This window comes from Sarcophilus harrisii, chromosome 3, assembly GCF_902635505.1.
Source record: "Sarcophilus harrisii chromosome 3, mSarHar1.11, whole genome shotgun sequence".
NCBI lineage: Eukaryota > Metazoa > Chordata > Mammalia > Dasyuromorphia > Dasyuridae > Sarcophilus > Sarcophilus harrisii.
Genome location: NC_045428.1, coordinates 610,817,479 through 610,835,276, shown reverse-complemented (window position 1 = coordinate 610,835,276; position 17,798 = coordinate 610,817,479). Strand labels below are relative to the sequence as shown.

The 17,798-nt window shown below is 39.5% G+C and overlaps 1 pseudogene; it reads left to right on the top strand.

The window, feature by feature from the left end:
* The first annotated feature begins 14,041 nt into the window (after positions 1 to 14,041).
* On the top strand, positions 14,042 to 14,140 carry LOC116423105 (annotated as a pseudogene).
* Positions 14,141 to 17,798: the final 3,658 nt, after the last annotated feature.

The window sequence follows — 17,798 nt, the reverse complement described above, 5'->3', positions numbered from 1 at the left end:
GGCTACATGTTCAGAGATATTTCCTAAAGACTACAACTATGGATATTGATTATTGTTGATAAACAATAATCATCCGTTAGCTTTTGCAATGAAATAGTTACTGGTGATATTAAGGTATAGCAAGAGTGTCCTGCTGAACTGGTACACATGTTCCCCTCTAGATTTTCCTGTGGAGTTAAGCTCCAGTTTACCTTGGATGCTCCCCATCATTCCCCCACCAGGTTCACTTTTAAATGTGGCAGAGATAAAGGATAAAGCCGTTTACCAAGAGAAGCCCTTGTGTTCTGCTTATCTTGCTAGAGGGATCATAATATTTAACTCTGAATATATGATATTCATTAAGTGTGCTCATTAAGTAACAACAGGGGCCAGAGAAGAGGGAAGCCACTGCTTTTAAAAAGTAATCTCGTAAGAGGCTGCTCTGGAGAACTTCAAATTCTATGAAACTATTGGTTGCTCCTTCTGGACAGTGAACTCCACTTACCATGATCCCTGACCATGATCTCCAGCAATATGGATCTTTCAAGTCCAAGGGGAGACACTGATAAACCACTTGCTTTAGATCTTCCGGAGCTGAATGTAGCCTGTCCTAGATCTTATATGAAAAAGCAGAGTTGGATTCTGAGCATTTCCTCTCAAAAGCTGGAGAGCACTTCTTGGCATTTTTACTTGACTGGTGGAGTCCTGGTATAATGACCATTCAAACAGATATGCCTGGATCCATGACTCAGAGCAAATCAAAGACACTCAAGGGCTTGTATTTGTCACCACAAGTTCCCTTCCTACATTTCAGGGCAGCCACTTTGACTCATTAAATATTGATGTAAGATTTATTCAGGGAATAAGCTTGAATGGAGCTCAGGTATGGGATGGAAAAGTCGGTAGTTTATTTCACATAGTGACCCAATGACCAAAGCAGTGATTATATTTCACAGTCCCTAGATATTCTCCAAATTAGCAAAATCATAAGCACCAAAGCACCAAATATGAGAGTTGGAAGAGGCCTTAGTTGCCCTTGAATGTAACCTCTACAGGAAAGGGATCCCCACTCTGCCCAACCCAACAAGTGACCCCTGAGGTGGCCTGAAAACTTCCAAGGACAGGACAGGAATCATCCCACTTAGGGACCAATCAAATTATTAAGATTTTTTTGCAGTTATTGGTGAGGTCTTGAAGTGTGAGGACTGAGTTAACACCCTGGATACTTTTGAATCAGCCGGAGTCAGGATAAGCAAAAGTCTTTGGTCTTTATTCTTGATCACAGTGAGAGGAATGGACACAGGAATCTCCACACCTGTCCTCTTCATCTCCTGGCCAGAAGTCACTCTTGCTTGTCTTACTCCACTCTCTAATCCCTCCTCCAATTCTCTGTATACACCAACAGATCGAGCCATCACAGAATAGTGGGGTGAGCCATTTTCCAAGCATATGCTAATAGAATATTCTCCAATCGGTAGTTAGCCTTAAGTGCTCGTTTGTCCGACCTCAGTGCATAAAGTCAAGAGTTTCAGACCATGTGTGTTGGACATTGAGAAACTAAAGAATTGAACCATGAGTTAAGCAGGGGGAAGGCACTGATGAAGATCATTTAGCTTCATGGTTCCCCTCTCTGGGGAGGTTGTTCATTCAGAAATTCAAGTTATGTTAAACCCCTGAGACCCATCCTTTGTAGGAGTCTTGAGCAGTTACACCTTTCTGTGCCTTGTCAGAAATCCCAGTCATGTCTCTGAGATTAAATTTTCCCTATTAAATCTATTTATGGACCATCTCATGGCTGTTGCCTTCCTTCGGATCTGTCCACCATGGAATTCTGTGTCGTGATGTCTTTTCCCTTCCTCTTCCCCCATGCCATGTGGTATCCTAACTCCACTTACACTTCCCAATTCTCCTCCTTACAACCAACCAAGTCCTTTAAGGTGCTAAGTCTCTTTCAGGATTTAGTCTGTCATTTAAGGACATGCCCCAACTTCGTAAAGTGCTCCTTTTCTACTGGGTAATCACGTTCCATTGAGGAACTTTTTTTTTTTTTTCATATGCTCATCCTTGAATTTAACCTCTACAGGAAAGTAATCTCCACTCTGCCCAATTCAACAAGTGACCCTTCAAGTAGCCTGAAAATCTCCATGGACAGGATAGGAACCATCCCATTTAGGACCAATCAAATTGCTAAGATATTTTAACAGATATCAAACCTAAATTTTCTTCTAATCTCCCTCCCCATGTCAGTTCCTCCATCTACTCTTTATTTGACTTGGGGGTAAGTTACTATTTAGGGTTAGGGTTAGGATTATTTTTGTCTTCAACTTAAACTCATCTCACATCTTTCAATTGTTTGCATATTGGTGATCCTGGGAATGAAGAGTGCTCCCTCTGTTGGGATCCTCCATGCAGGCAAGTCTCTCAAGGCTTCTTGAGGGCTTTCTCCTGAAATCTTCTAACTGCTGCTCCTGTTCCTGCTTCGTTGTTTTTGCCTGAATTCCAGAGTGCATTTACCACAGGATGGCATCATTAGGAAAGTATGAGAGTAGAAATGTCTGGAGTAATCTGAGACAGGGCCAAGGAATCTGAATCTCTGATGGCTTCTGGAACAAAGAATCATTGAGCATGAATACATAGGACAAAAAGAAGAACTATTTGCTCAATATCCCCTCCTAGCCTTTGGTTCTACTCTCTGGGACCAAACCAAAAACTCCCCCAAGACTCCTTTGACTTTTAAAAAAATATATATATTTATTTTTATTAAAGCTTTATATTTTTCAAACCATATGCATAAACAATTCTTCAGCATTAGCCCTTGCAAACCCCTGTGTTCCAATTCCCCACCTTCCTCCCTGCCCTCCCCTAAATGGCAAGTAGTTCACTATATGTTAAACATGATAGCAATATATGTTAAACCCAATATATGCTTACATATTTATACAATTATCATCCCGCACAAGAAAAAACGAGAAGCAAAATAAATGCAAGCAAATGACAACAAAAAGAGTGAAAATGCTATGTTATGAACCACACTCAGTTCTCACGGTCCTCTCTTTGGGTGCAGATGGCTCTCTTTATCACTGAACAATTGGAACTGATTCAAATCATTTCATTAAAGAGCCATGTCCATCAGAACTGATCATCGTATAGTTTTGTTGTTGCCATGTATAATGGTCTCCTGATTCTGTTAATTTCACTCAACATCAGTTCATGTAAGTCTCTCCAGGCCTCTCTGAAATAATCCTATTGGTCATTTCTTACAGAACAATAATATCCCATAAGGTTCATATCCCATAATTTACTCAGCCATTCCCCAGCTGATTGGGTATCCATTCACTTTTCAGTTTCTTACCACTACAAAAAGAGCTGCCACAAACATTTTGGCAGACGTGGGTCCCTTTCCCTTCTTTAAGATCTTTTTGGGATATAAGCCCAGTAGAGACACTGCTGGATCAAAGAGTATGCTCAGTTTGATAATTTTTTGAGCATAGTTCCCAACTGCTCTCCAGAAAGGTTGGATCCGTTCACAGTTCCACCAACAATGTATTAGTGTCCCAGTTTCCCCACATCCCCTCCAACATTCATTATTATCTTTCCCTGTCATCTTAGTCAATCTGACAGGTGTGGAGCAGTATCTCAGAGTTGTCTTAATTTGCATTTCTCTGATCAATAGTGATTTGGAGCACCTTTTCATATGACTAGAAATGGTTGTAATTTCTTCATCTGAAAATTGTCTCTTCATATCCTTTGACCATTTATCAATTGGAGAATGAATGGAATTCTTATAACTTTGGGTCAATTCTCCATATATTTTAGAAACGGGGCCTTTATCAGAACCTTTGAATGTAAAAATATTATGTATTGAGGTCTTATAACTCTGACCACAGTACAGCATTGGGAAGCCTGGTGTTTGCACTGGCTCTGCCACCTATAGCAGTAGTCTTTGTGGTGTTAAAGAACTGGAAATTGCAGAGAGACTATCAATTCAAGAAAAGCTGAATAAACTGTATCATATGATTATTATGGAATACTACAGTGATATAAGAAATGATGTACCGTAAGGCATAGGGAAGGGCTGTGTGCCCATATGCTTCCTCATCTCTGTCTCTTAGCTTTACTGGAATTCCTGCAAGAGTGACTTTAAATATCACCTTCTGCAGGAGGCCTTCCCTGAAACCCCCAATTGGCATTTTTTTGTGGCCAGTCAACTATTCAGATAAATTTGAGCTTCATATCAGGAAGTTTCTTGACAAGTAGCATATCCCAAGTAGAGTTAGGCAACCTTCCTTCACTCTTTCCCTAGAAGTTTTTCACTAATTTGCTCCACTACGGATTAGATTTCTGACTGAAATATCTCATGCTGTAGAAGGTCTGTGATTTTATGAGGAAAATGTTCCTAAGACCCCTCCCTCAATTTTATTCTATGCGGGAGCACAGGGGTGATAGATATCCTCAGTCACTTAGATCAAATTGATGAGGGGAGCCCCAAAACTCTCCCACTATCTCTCTGACTTGGGGAGAAAGCTTGGGAACTCCCTCAGAGAAGTTCTCCCCTGAGAGACCTGCTCCAAGGAATCAAGATAAAGTGTTTTCATTCTGTTATCTGTATGGGACTAGTTGAGTCCAGAACCACTCCTACTTAACCTGAGCTGGAGATTTCTATCCATCTCTGTTGAGTTGGACATTAGCACAGAGACACTCATTCAAATCCAAGATTCTGTATTCTGATTCCAGCTCAAACTGCTGCCAGCCCCCACCAAGAGCTGCCCATATAACAAGCTTCCCTCAGCTTACTCCCTAACATGCCATGCCAAGGAACCCCTCTCTCCTCTTGGCATAGCTGCAACCCTGTGCCCACTGAAATGACATTCTTTTTCGGTGTTACTCCCTCGTTATCTCTCCCACCCATTTCCCTGACAAGACTTTATTCACCTCTCTGTTGGGATTTCTCTGCTAGAAACCTTCTCTGCTAGAGGATTTCTCTGCTAGATCTACAATAATAAACTTCTTTTGCCAGGTTAACTTTGTGGGTTTGTAAATTCATTTACAAAGGACCTGCCCTGACAAGAAGGGGGTTCCCACAACAACCTGCTCTATGGCAAACATCATCACCACCTGGAATTGAGGGGATTCAAACCTCACCAAAATGTGTACCTTACTGGAGAGAGAAATGCAGAAAACATCCTTGGGAAGACTGAACGATATAGGGAATTGTAGGAAAAACGGGAAAAGTGGATTTTAGAATTTTTGTGGGAAGTGCAAGAGACTTCAGAGACCTTCTTTGCCTCCAGCTTTCTGGCTCCTGTTCAAAGGTTCTTCACTTCTATGAATACCACCTTTTGTGAAGTTTTTTCCCCCTGAGGGTATTTAAATATATTATGAATAAAAAGTCTATTTCTTTAAACCCTTATGTTCTGAGTTATGCAACACAGGAGATCTGAAAAGAACAAAAATAAAATTGAATCTTGAACTATTTAAATAAGATATCACTCATGGAAAGCAAATGAAAGATAATAGAGATAACTCGGTGTTAAATACACTAAACAGAACATCAAATGTAATTGATCGAAATCAGTTCCACAACCCAAAGGAGGAAAAGAGCCATGAAACGACCTTAGTCAACACACACTTGACCTTCTTTCCAAGAGAAGAGAGATGGGCTGTTTAAAATAATATCAATTCAGGAGAAAAAAGAAAAGAAAAACTCATCAGTGAAACCATATGAAGAAGGCTGGTTGATTACTATCAGAGCCTTTCATGGCAGGGATAACCAGTATAAGAAAAAGTTTTTGAGAGTAACTTGATAAGATATCCAAGGAAGCAAAATCATGGCAAAATATATTTAAGGAAGAAAAAGGAAAGAAAAAATGGGAAAGAAAACAGAAGGCTTCTCATACCAAATTGTACGCTATCAAGGATAATAACATCAGGGTCATTGTGGTGAGTCCTGAATGTAGATGTGCTGGGCAGAGAAAAATGAAGAATTGTTCTCTGGGACAAGGTGGAATAAGGGGCAGATAGAGATCAATTTAGCTCTGTTGTCCAGTCAGAAATCCAAGTGACTTCAAATGCCTGAGGCCTAGCCTCTATAAAGGTTCTGGGGAGTCTTACCTTACCATATTCTGTCAGAGATTCCAGTCATGTCCCTGAGGTTAAATTTTCCCTATAAAATCTATTTATGGCCCACGCAAAATTCACTGTGTGTCTTTGAGTCAGTTTGCCATAGCACTCTACCTTGTGGTATCTTTTCCCTTACTTCTCCCCCATGCAATGTGATATTTCCCTACTATATTTTGTAACTCCACTCCTCCTAAAAGCTAACGAATGCTTGGAGGGTTCTAAGTCCCTCTCAGGGGATGTGTCATGTCCCAATATCATGGAATGTGTCCTTTCTCCTGGTAAATGACAAATTCTACTAGGAACTTTTCCTTTCCATTGTTACTTTTTAAAAACCCTTTCTGTGTTCTCCCAATCCCATTTCATATTTATCATTCTTAGTGTCTATTGTGCTTCTAATATTGTCTGAAACCTATTCCCCTAAATAAAACAACTTTTGCCCAAGAGAATGGCCATTGTAAATTCTTTATATGACCGGACCCCAATATTTGGTGCCTGTCATCATCTGGTGTCTATATCAATGAGATCATTGAGTTCATAAATGACAATAAAGATGGGAAAAGCAGCCAGATTGGACCAAATGTATGTGTAAGAGATCTATATGTCAAATACGCAGTTGATGTTGTTAATTGCTCAGTTGATAGTCTCTGGAGGTAGAGAAGACAGTGAATTATGGAAGGAGAAAATTTTCACATAATTGAAACAAAAAAAAGGACTAGGAAACTAAAAGAACAACTACTAAAAAGTTACCTGTCTACTTCATACAGAGCTTCGTGAGATTGGTTCCTATATGAATTGAGAACATCCTCAAGGAGAGTATTAGTAGGAAAAAAGGAGACTTTCATAATTGGTATTTCATAATGTGTGGTGTTCTTTTTCTTTTAAAATATAATGGTTCTCTCTGGGAGCAAGTTTCTTGGGGAGGTTTTCTGGAGGCAGCCTTAGTTTTCAGTTAAAAGTAATAATCACCCAAATGCAGCCAGGTGTTAAAAGTTCAGATCTTTTATTGCTTCCTCCAAAATAGCTTGGTTAGTTTTTCTTAGAGGCCTATCTTCCTGCTTGGTTCCAAGAGCTCTTGCAGTTGTCCTTTGCCTCTGCTTTCTGCTGTCTCCAGCCAGCACACAGGTGGAAGAAGGAATGAATCTGTCTTGCCTCCGAGAGAGGGCTTCTCTCTGAACTGACTTGACAATCCCCTTTCAATCTTTTCAGCTGAACTCCCGAGTGAGCCTCTGTCCATTTTTTATATATGATCTCCCAAAGATTAACTCCTCCTCTGAGAGAGTGGGATGATGGGATCTGAGAGTGGGATTATGGGTTTCCTCCCAGCATGCTCTCTGGTCCTAAGAGCTTCTTGCTTATATGAGCTCTCTAAAGGTGTGAACACAAGCATTGTTTCTATCAGTTACACTTAGTACCTTGTTTCTTCTGGTCCATAACATCTCCTTGTAAGATCAGATCAATCATACTGAACCATGCTAAATTAGATAATTATTGTCTGAATCAACTCTAATGACTTAACACTTTGTAAGGATTCCAACAAAAATTGTTGAAAATTCCTTGGAATATGCAACAACAGCAATAGTTTCTCTTAAATAACATTAACAGTAAACATCAGATGAGGACTTCTCCCTCTCTTATCTGAGGCCATGTTGTTCCTTCCTAGGAGAATCAGATGTCCTCAACGGCAAAGAGTGTTTTCTGTTTGTCTTTGTATGCCCAGTGTCAACCTGCTGTCCCTCCCAAATCAGCCCTTACTCAGACTCACTGTTGTTCCATAGGCAACATCCTAATTGTAACACCAGTGCCACCTCAAACTCTAAATATACTCTTCAATTTTTTGAAATTTAGCTTTTTAAAAATAGCTTTTTATTTATAAGATATATGCATGGGTAATTTTTCAGCGTTGACAATTGCAAAATCTTTTGTTCCAACTTTTCCCCTCCTTCCCCCCACCCCTTCCCCCAGATGGCAGGTTGACCAATACATGTTAAATATGTTAAAGTATAAGTTAAATACAATATATGTATACATGTCCAAACAGTTATTTTGCTGTACAAAAAGAATCGGACTTTGAAGTAGCGTACAATTAGCCTGTGAAGGAAATTAAAAATGCAGGCAGACAAAAATAGAGGGATTGGGAATTCTGTATAGTGGTTCATAGTCATTTCCCAGAGTTCTTTTGCTGGGTGTAGCTGGATCAGTTCATTACTGTTCTATTTGAACTGATTTGGTTCATCTCATTGTTGAAGAGGGCCACGTCCATCAGATTTGATCATCATATAGTATTGTTGTCAAAGTATATAATGATTTCCTAGTGCTGCTCATTTCACTCCACAACATGTAAGTCTTTCCAGGCCTTTCTGAAATCATCCTGCTGGTCATTTCTTAGAGAACAATAATATCCCATAATAGTCATATACCACAATTCATTCAGCTATTCTCCAATTGATGGAAACTCAGTTTCCAGTTTCTGGCCACTACAAAGAGGACTGCCACAAACATTCTTGCACATACATGCCCCTTTCCCTTTAAAATATCTTTGGGATATAAGTCCTGTAGTAACACTGCTGGATCAAAGGGTATGCACAGTTTGATAACTTTTTGAGCATAGTTCCAAATTGCTCTCCAGAATGGCTGGATGTATTATTCCACCAACAATGTATCAGTGTCCCAGTTTTCCCACATCCCCTCCAACATTGCGCATTATCTTTCCCTGTCATTCTAGCCAATCTGACAGGTGTGTAGTGGTATCTCAGCGTTGTGTTAATGTGCATTTCTGTGATTAATAATGACTTGGAGCATCTTTTCATATGGCAAGAAATAGTTTCAATTTCTTTGAGAATTGTTTGTTCATATCCTTTGACAATTTATGAATTGGAGAATGGCTTGATTTCTTATAAATTACAGTCAATTCTCTCTATATATTGGAAATGAGGCCTTTATCAGAACCTTTGACTGTAAAAATGTTTTCCCACTTTACTGCTTCCCTTCTAATCTTATCTGCATTAGTTTTGTTTGTACAAAATTTTTTCAATTTGATATAATCAAAATTTTCTATTTTGTGATCAATAATGATCTCTAGTTCTTGTTTGGTCATAAATTTGTTCCTCTTCCACAGGTCTGAGAGGTAAACTATCCTATGGTCTTCCAATTTATTGATTATCTCATTCTTTATGCCTAGGTCATGAGCCCATTTAGACCTTATCTTGGTGTTTGGTGTTAAGTGTGGGTCAATGCCTAGTTTTATCATACTAATTTCCAATTTTCCCAGCAATTTTTGTCAAATCGTGCGGTCTTATCCCCAAAACTGGGGTCTTTGGGTTTGTCAAACACTAGATTATTAAAGTTATTGGCTGTTTTGTCCTTTGAATCTAATCTATTCCATTGATCATCTAGTCTATTTCTTAGCCAATACCAAATGGTTTTGGTAACTGCTGCTTTATAATATAATTTTAGATCTAGTACAGCTAGACCACAGGCATAGCATTTCCTTTCAGGTATAAGCAGTATAAGGAAAAGCTATTGAGGGGATCTTGATATGATATCTAAGGAAGTAAAAGAATGGCAAAAAATGTTTTAGGATGAAAATGGAAACAAAAAAAGAAAAAGAAAACAATACTTCTCATGACAACATATATACTATCAAGGATAATATATCATACTTAGGCTCTAAAATCAGAATTCCTGTTATCCAGAAATGGCAATAAAAGAAGAAAAATGGGGAAAGCATCCAGATTGGATCAAACATATGTATGAGAGATTTATGTGTGAAGCACAAATTTGAAGATATTATATAAATTCATAAAGTCTCTAAAGGGGAAGAAGATAATTGTGGAGAGAGGAACTCCTGACCTTATAACAACAAAGAAAAAGAGGGAAGTAATCAAGAGAACTATTACCAACTTATCTGTGTAGTTTATACTTTACAAGATTTAGCTATGTAAGAATTGTCCTGAAGGAGGATATTAGTAGAGGAATGTAGCTTTCATAATTGGGATTTCATAAGAATGACAGCTTTAGCATCACCCAAGTAACTCAGAAATGCAGAGAATGCCATATCCTTATCATCAGTTGTTTTGGGGAAAGTTGTTAGACTCTGTCCAGTGAAATGCCAGCTTCTGGGCTTTTCCCCTAAAGGTAGCTCTCATATGTACTAGACTAAAATTGTTGAAAGTGCCTTGGAAGATGCAACAACAGTATTAATGTTCTGCAATAACATTAACAATAGGCATTAGATGAGGACTTGTCCTTTTCTTATCTGAGGACATATTGTGTCCTGGTAGGAGAATCTGATATCCTTAAGGACAAGGAGAATTGTGTTTGTTTTGGTGTGTCCAGTAGCAGCCTGCTCTTGACACTTCCCCAATCAGTCCTAAGTCAGACTCGCTCCTATTCCTTAGTCAAGATCCTAATTTTAACACCAGTGCCACCTCAAACTCCAAATCTACTCAAGTTAATAACATAAGCCAATTTTAATGTTTATATTACTCAAAATACTTAGTATTTCCATTTACTTTTTGAACAATAATCCTATTACTGTACACATCATTGCCTTGGTTTTATTCATTTCTTTTGCATGCGTGTTTTTCTTCTTTTTTCATATTTTCCAATTAGATGTAAAGGCAATTTAAATATTTTCCCTCCTTCCTGTTCTAGCTCCTCCCTTAAGACAGCAAGCTATGTGATACATAAGTTGTGCAAAGTCAATCATGTGACACATATTTCCATATTACTCATGTTGTAAAGAAGAAACAGAACAAAAAGAAAAAAAAAAAAGTGAAAATAGTATTCACTAATAGCTTCACTATGCATTGAAACTCCAGAGTTCTTTCTCTGGATATGGATAGCATTTTCCATCCAATTACCTCGGAATAAGCTGGGATCATTGTTACACTTGGGAAGAGTTATCACAGTTGATCATTACACAATGTTGCTATTGCTCTGTACATGATGTGCTTTGCTTTGCCTTGCCTTTGTTCCTTCCCTTCCCTTTCCTCTGTCCATACAGGTACCATACTCTTACCTCTAGGTGCTCTGCCCAAAGGAATGTAAATTTTGATTGCTGAAACCTCACAAGATGTCTTGGTTGTATCAGCTAGTTAAAGACCATGACTTAAAGCCAGATCAGTCTGCTTCTCATTGACTGACCAACAAATAGTTCCTAAGCCAAACCCCACTTTGTCATTGTTTGGGTCCTGACTAGTTCTTGGTGCTAATTATAGCAGGACAAAATTGTGTAATTATGTCAGAACAAAATGAAGTCATTTTGTCTAAGTATACATAGCTTGTAAGTGTCTGAGCCTGGATCGGAACTGAGGTCCTTCTTGCTTTCAGAGGCACTGTAAATCCTAGGTACCAAAGGAGGTTCTTACTAGGTGTGGGATCATTGGGAATCCACATAACTTCTGTTTCCCTGAATTTCATCATCTGTAAAGTAAGGCTTATAATCATACCGATTCCCAAGCTGTGAAAATATAATGGGAAGATAAGTATAAAATATTATACAAAAATGTATATATAATATATAGATATATACATTATATATGGATAGACAAACACATATGATCTTCTTCTTATTGTTGTTGTTGTTGTTATGTGGAAGAGGTGAGCTTCCTTTTCAATGTGCATGCTTGGATTTTATAACTTTGATCTATTACTTATTATTAGATTATTGATCTTCATTATTATTCTGTTTGGAAGACAGAGTGCCCTCTGGTTAAAGACAGTCTTAAGTATTTAAATGGGTACGTTATATTTTCTGAAAAAGAGGAAGAAAGAAGGGACAAAAAGGAAGAAGAAGAAGAGGAAGAGAAAGAAGAAGAAGAGGAAGAAGAAGAAGAAGATGGGGAAGAGGAAGAAGGGGAAGAAGAAGAAGGGGAAGAAGGGGAAGAGGAAGAAGGGGAAGAAGAAGAAGGGGAAGAAGAAGAGGAAGAAGAGGAAGAGGAAGAAGAAAGAAAGAAAGAAAAAGAAGAAGAAGAGGAGGAGGAGGGGGTCAAGATTATTCAGGAATTGGTAAAAAGGTACAAGAGACCTTGAGAACTCTCAATGACAGAGAAGAGAGTAGAGAATGGATATTCTGTGTTGGGAGGAACATAAAACCTCAGCACTGGGAGAAAAACAACTGCAGGAATGTGGGTGATGATGATTAGAAGACATTGGTTCTACAAAATCTACACACACACACACACATACATACACACACACACACACACACACACACACACACTATCCTTATTGATTTCAAGGTTCATCAGTTGATTATGGAATCAATGGAATCAACTGCTCCTTGTCTGGGACATGTCCAAGTTATATTAGTAAATCCAGTTTAATTCAGTTAGCCCCAGTGTTAAAGATGTCCCCTTTAGCCCTAGGTGTCAATGTGGAACAGCACTTTAAACTCTTCAGGATAAAGGTAATCTGTGTTCTTCTGGCTTGTGGGTAAACTATCATGTATTCATTCACTTATGTGAATGTCACCAGAAAGGGATGATTTCCTTCAGGACTTCTGATGGATTTTGGCATCAGAATATGTTGAATGAAGAACAAAAAATTAACCAAATGAAACTTTTTGGTGGTAATCATTATTGACTGTGAACTTACTGCTTTTGCCGTTAAGCTAAAAATAACAATGACTGACCCTGAAATGTAGATGGGAAGTCCTGATGAGAGGCAGAAGTCCTTAGGACACATTGATTTGCTCTGGGGAGTGAATCTAAGCATTTCTGTTTGAATGATTGTTGAGCCAGCCAGTACTCCACCAGGAGAGGACAAATTCCAAGAAATATCTTCTAGCCTTTGAGGGGAAATGTTCAGAATTCAAGTCTGCCTCTTTCATACTTGTCATCAGAAATGTCGACACGCAGCCCTAGAAAATCTTAAATAGATGGTCAGTCCTTTAGTCTCTCCCTTTGTGAATACAAGGTCCATGTTTCTGGAGGTTCCTGTACAGAGATCAGACGAGAGGTAATGGTTGGCCAGAGTGAATCACCAGTAGCCTTAGAGAGCTCCAAGTTCCCTAGAACAGCCGTTTATGAGTGTCACTGCTATCCAAATGAGAGACTCACAGCAGCTCTAAGAAATTAGAGAGCTCCTATAGGTTATCACAAGCACAGTTAACTCTAATACTAAAATAAAAACAAAAAGCTAACAGTGACCATAAGTAAAAGGCTTTCTTTATTCCATTTAAAGAGGAAAACAAGACACATGAGCTTTGAGCTCTCTAGAGGAAACACCCTTTAGTGTGGGCAAATCTCAAAACATATCAATAAATACACAGTGAGCTGTAACCCTGACCATGGAGAGATAATAGTAACAATGCAGAAATGTGGTTCCTACCAAGATTCATGAATGGAGCACGGGGATTACAGGTGCCTGTCCAGTCACATCAGCTAATGCTGATTTGGAATTATTCTCACAGTTTTCTGTGGCTGAGGTTATTCAGATGTTGAGTGCAAAGAATTGTTGTTCTGCCAGTCTCAGGACACAGTTTGGTGGCTGGGCTTCAACTCTGGAAATATGCATCCTCAAAGTAAAAAGAGGCAGGGTGATTATGGAATGGAGAACTTGACTTTTCTCCTTTTTGGCCAAAAAGAGGGGGAGATTAAAGAACTGTTAAGGGATGGATCAGTTGTCTGAGAGCCTCCACAGCTGTGGATCATAGCATCTGAAGGAGTTGCAGGCAGCCTTTGCTGACACAGGTGCTGCTTGTGGACTGGGAATGAAATAAATTGGAGGCTGAGGGAAGAGGAGAGAGATCAGTCGATGCAAATGCTTTTCAGTTTTTTTTTTTTTTTTTTTTTTTTTGTATCATCCTCTCACAAGAGGTGATCCATTCTGGGTTGTGTCTCTAGCAGCCACTGTCAGATGGCTCCCGTGTATTCCAACAGTTCTCCCGTGTATTCCAACAAAGAATCTTTTCACTTTTTTGCCAGTAAAAAAGAGACAGGTACTCACATGGATAGCTCATCTATTAAAATTGGAATGATAAAGATCAGCATGGTCCCTGCAGAAGGATGACAAAATTCATGAAGTGCTTCATATTTTTCTCTTTTTTTCTTCTTTTCCTTTTACTCAGTTCTCCTTATACAAAATGACTAATTTATACTGTTATGATGCTTTTGAAGGTGAAGCCCATTTTCTTATGTTTGAGTGAAAAAGCTTAGGTGTGCTAGAGTCCACATCTCCCTCCCTGATGTTACACACTAAGGATACGGTTACCAGGAGTTAAAAAATATACTTTGTTTTCAATAGTCTCATAAAATATTGTCTCATAATTGTTTCAGCACCTCTTGCAAGTTTTCTGGGCTATTTGTGAGAAGCCAGGACAACTTGACCAGGAGAATCTGTCCTTGTCCCATCTTTAACAATTAAGGCGATCTTTCAAATTCCCCAATTACCAGTAAGTCTGTCCTCATCAGGGAGTTTTGGGAGTAGCTGGGACATGTAAGTTTACAAAGGCATTCCTTGGAGGTAATGAATGAGAGGTAGTCTTCATACCATGTGGCACCTATGTCTGCTTCTTTGGAATCAGCCAATGACAATCTTTCACCTTTGTGGTGCTGAACAATTAGATGATTTCTTCTCTGTACTTTGTTCTGTGCTTAGAAAAGTGTATTGTATCCTCAAGTTGGCATATAATGGCCGGAGCCAAGATCACTAGGCCTATGCTTTATTATCAGGTCACATGCTCCATATAATAAATGATAAATTATTGGGAAATTTGCTTCCATCTTCCTCTTTGCTAAGTTTCAAATAAGATCATTAGTGTTAGAATAGGGATTTGGATAGGAGAATCCTCCAGCTGCAGAACCTTAACACCCTTACTTTGGCCCAAGAGAAGGAGTCTCCCCAAAGCCTCCATACTGTTTCCCTTAGGGGTATACAAAAAAAAAGGAAAAGAAAGCTTTTAGCATGGGGTATCAAACAAGGAAGTATGAGGAGAAAAACAAGCAGGGGGTTATGTCTGTAGCTGGAGAGTACAGGAGGAGAGTACAGTATATGGGAAGGAGCTAAGAAAGTCTTTTATAGTATTTGCTTATTTATGATTATTTGTATTCAGGCTGGGAAGTTTGAGGTGCATGGCAAGTTGGGCCAGAAAGAATATAAGGACTGTGCTTGAGAACTTTGAGGGTAGAGCACTTCTCAAGCTTCTCAGCCTGCCTTCACTTTTGCCTAAGCCCAAGCATGTGCCCTTGGGATATCCTCTGCTTTCTATCCTCCTCCCTCAACTTCACCTTCATGGGTGGGAGAAGCAGGAGAGCAGGAGGGGCAATGACACACTGGGCACCTTCAGTACAGTTTTTCTTTCCCAAGTCCTGAAGCAAGGCAAAAGAAAAAAGACATTTTACAGCTGTTGGGATTACAATTGAGCACGTCAGCTTTTTAGTCAGGACTGCTGATGAATGTCTGCCAGCCCTTACCTCTATTCCCATCCAATTGAAAATTGATACACCAGTGGGTGGAACAGTGGCCCTTACCCAGGAAAAATTCAGGCCTTATTAGATATAGTACAGGAGCAACTTGACCAAGGACGCTTTCAACCTTCTCTAAGTCCTTGAATCCCTCTGTATTTTGCTCTATAAAAGAAATCTGGAAAATAGAGGGATGTTGACTGATTTTAGAAAAGTGAATGAACAGATGGAAACTATGGGAACTCTTTAGCCTGGGCTTCCATCCCCTACTCAGTTGCCCAGGGAATGACCTCTGTGGGTTATACATATTAAGGATTGTTTCTATTCTATCCCTCTGGATAAGGAGACTTGTTAAGGGTCTTGTTGAAGTTTAGCCTGAGAAAATGAGAAAATACCAAGCTGGATTAGGGTAGGGTCAACTTATCAGGGTGGTGGATAACAGCACTGAATAAGAATGGGTACAGGCAGAACTGCTGTTAGTACTTCTAGATCTCATTGTGCATGTACTCAGGGCCTGTTTTCCATCAAACTGAGATTATGATTGTTGACTATTGCTGAGAACATCAGAGTGTTTGCTGTCATGCATGAGAATATGTTGACCAGTGATGAATGCGCAGGAGTGAGCACAAAGATCTGAGGAGATCCTCCCCTGATGTAACTTGGCAATAGTTCTTTAGGCTTATATGGGGCACTGAGAGTTATAGGGTATAAAAAATGAGGCAGGTGGAGAGGCAGAGGAGAAGTTCCTGAACATGTACCTGAGTGGCACTAAAGCTGTCTTCTCTTTCCTGTTCCTCTGGCTCTTGACTCTTCTTAAGAACATGACTGGCCTTGTCCAGTAGTATTCTGAAGATTGGTAATGGTAAGATCTCCTGGCTGCCTCTGGTGGGATCCAGACAGAGAATATAAAAAGTTTTGCCTTTTCAGTGCCCAGTATTAATTTAGTTGAGCCTTATAAAAGATTTTAATGGACAGTTTTGCCACAGGGAATGAAAAATATCCCTACTATGTATCTAATGTATATGGCTGCTTCTCTTCCTCCAATATGAATAGTGTTTCCAAAAGTTATGTTGTAATGATCACGTTAGTACTCTGGATACTTTAGAATTAGCCGGAGTCAGGATCAGCAAAACTTCTTGATCTTTATTCTTTGTGGGCCTGAACAGAATGCCCACACGAATCTGGCCAGGAGTCATTCTGGCTTTCTGTCTCCACCCTTTTTTCCCTCCTCCTCATCTCTCTATACACCAACAGATCGAGCCCACACAGAATGGTGGGGTGGGCCATTTTCCAAGCAAATGTTAATAAAATATTGTCCAATTGGTAATTAGCCTTAAGTGCTTGCTTGTCTGAACCTCAATGCATGAACTCAAGAGTTTCAGCCCTTTACATCTCCCACTTTCTTTTGTTTTAGAATACAGGTAGTCACACCATCCCTGACTTCTCAGGGAAGTGAGAGCCCCCAAAGGGAGGTGATCATGCCCTCCTTGACTTCTCAGAAAAGGAGGTGAAAACACTGAAAAGGAGGTGATAATGCCCCACCCTGACTTTTCAGGCAGGGAAGTGAAAGCACTAAAAAGGAGATGATCACTCCATCCCTGACATCTCAGGAAGGGAGATGAAAAGCACCAAAGGGAAGTGGGGATTGCTAGTGGGTTTCTGGGCTGAAGGATCTTATTAGAAACACATGCACAAACCCATCAGCATGGGAGATATTACGCAAGCACATAGCAATAACACACAGGCTATTAGTGATGACTCTCCCCACAACCAGTGCAGGCTCAATGTGGTGTAACAAACATGAATTGTACATGCAAGTAGTGGTATAACAAACAATATAAATCAACATGGTATTGTAAAAGATTTCCAGAAGTCCTAGAAGGAGGGTATGTAAACAACAGTCACATATATGCCTTCTTCAGCAGCCAAGAGATAGCCCAAAATCAATCTATTGTCCATTGCTTCACATGTCAGGGAATCCAATGACCTCCGCAAGTTTTTGAAGTCCTACAACAGTCTTTTTATGTGTTAGGGAATCCAATGACTCCAGCAGATTTTGAAGTCCTGTAACAGTCTTAGCATTTCTCAGAAAATCCAATGACTCCTGAGGACTTTCAAGTCCTACAATAATCTTATTATGTCTCAGAGAATCCAATGCTCCTTAGGGTTTTGAAATCCTACAACAGTTTTATCATGTCTCATAGAATCCAATGATTCCTAAGGGTTTTGAGGTCCAACAATTTTTGATGTCCATGGATCAAACACCATAACTACCATGCTCTTTCAGTGGTG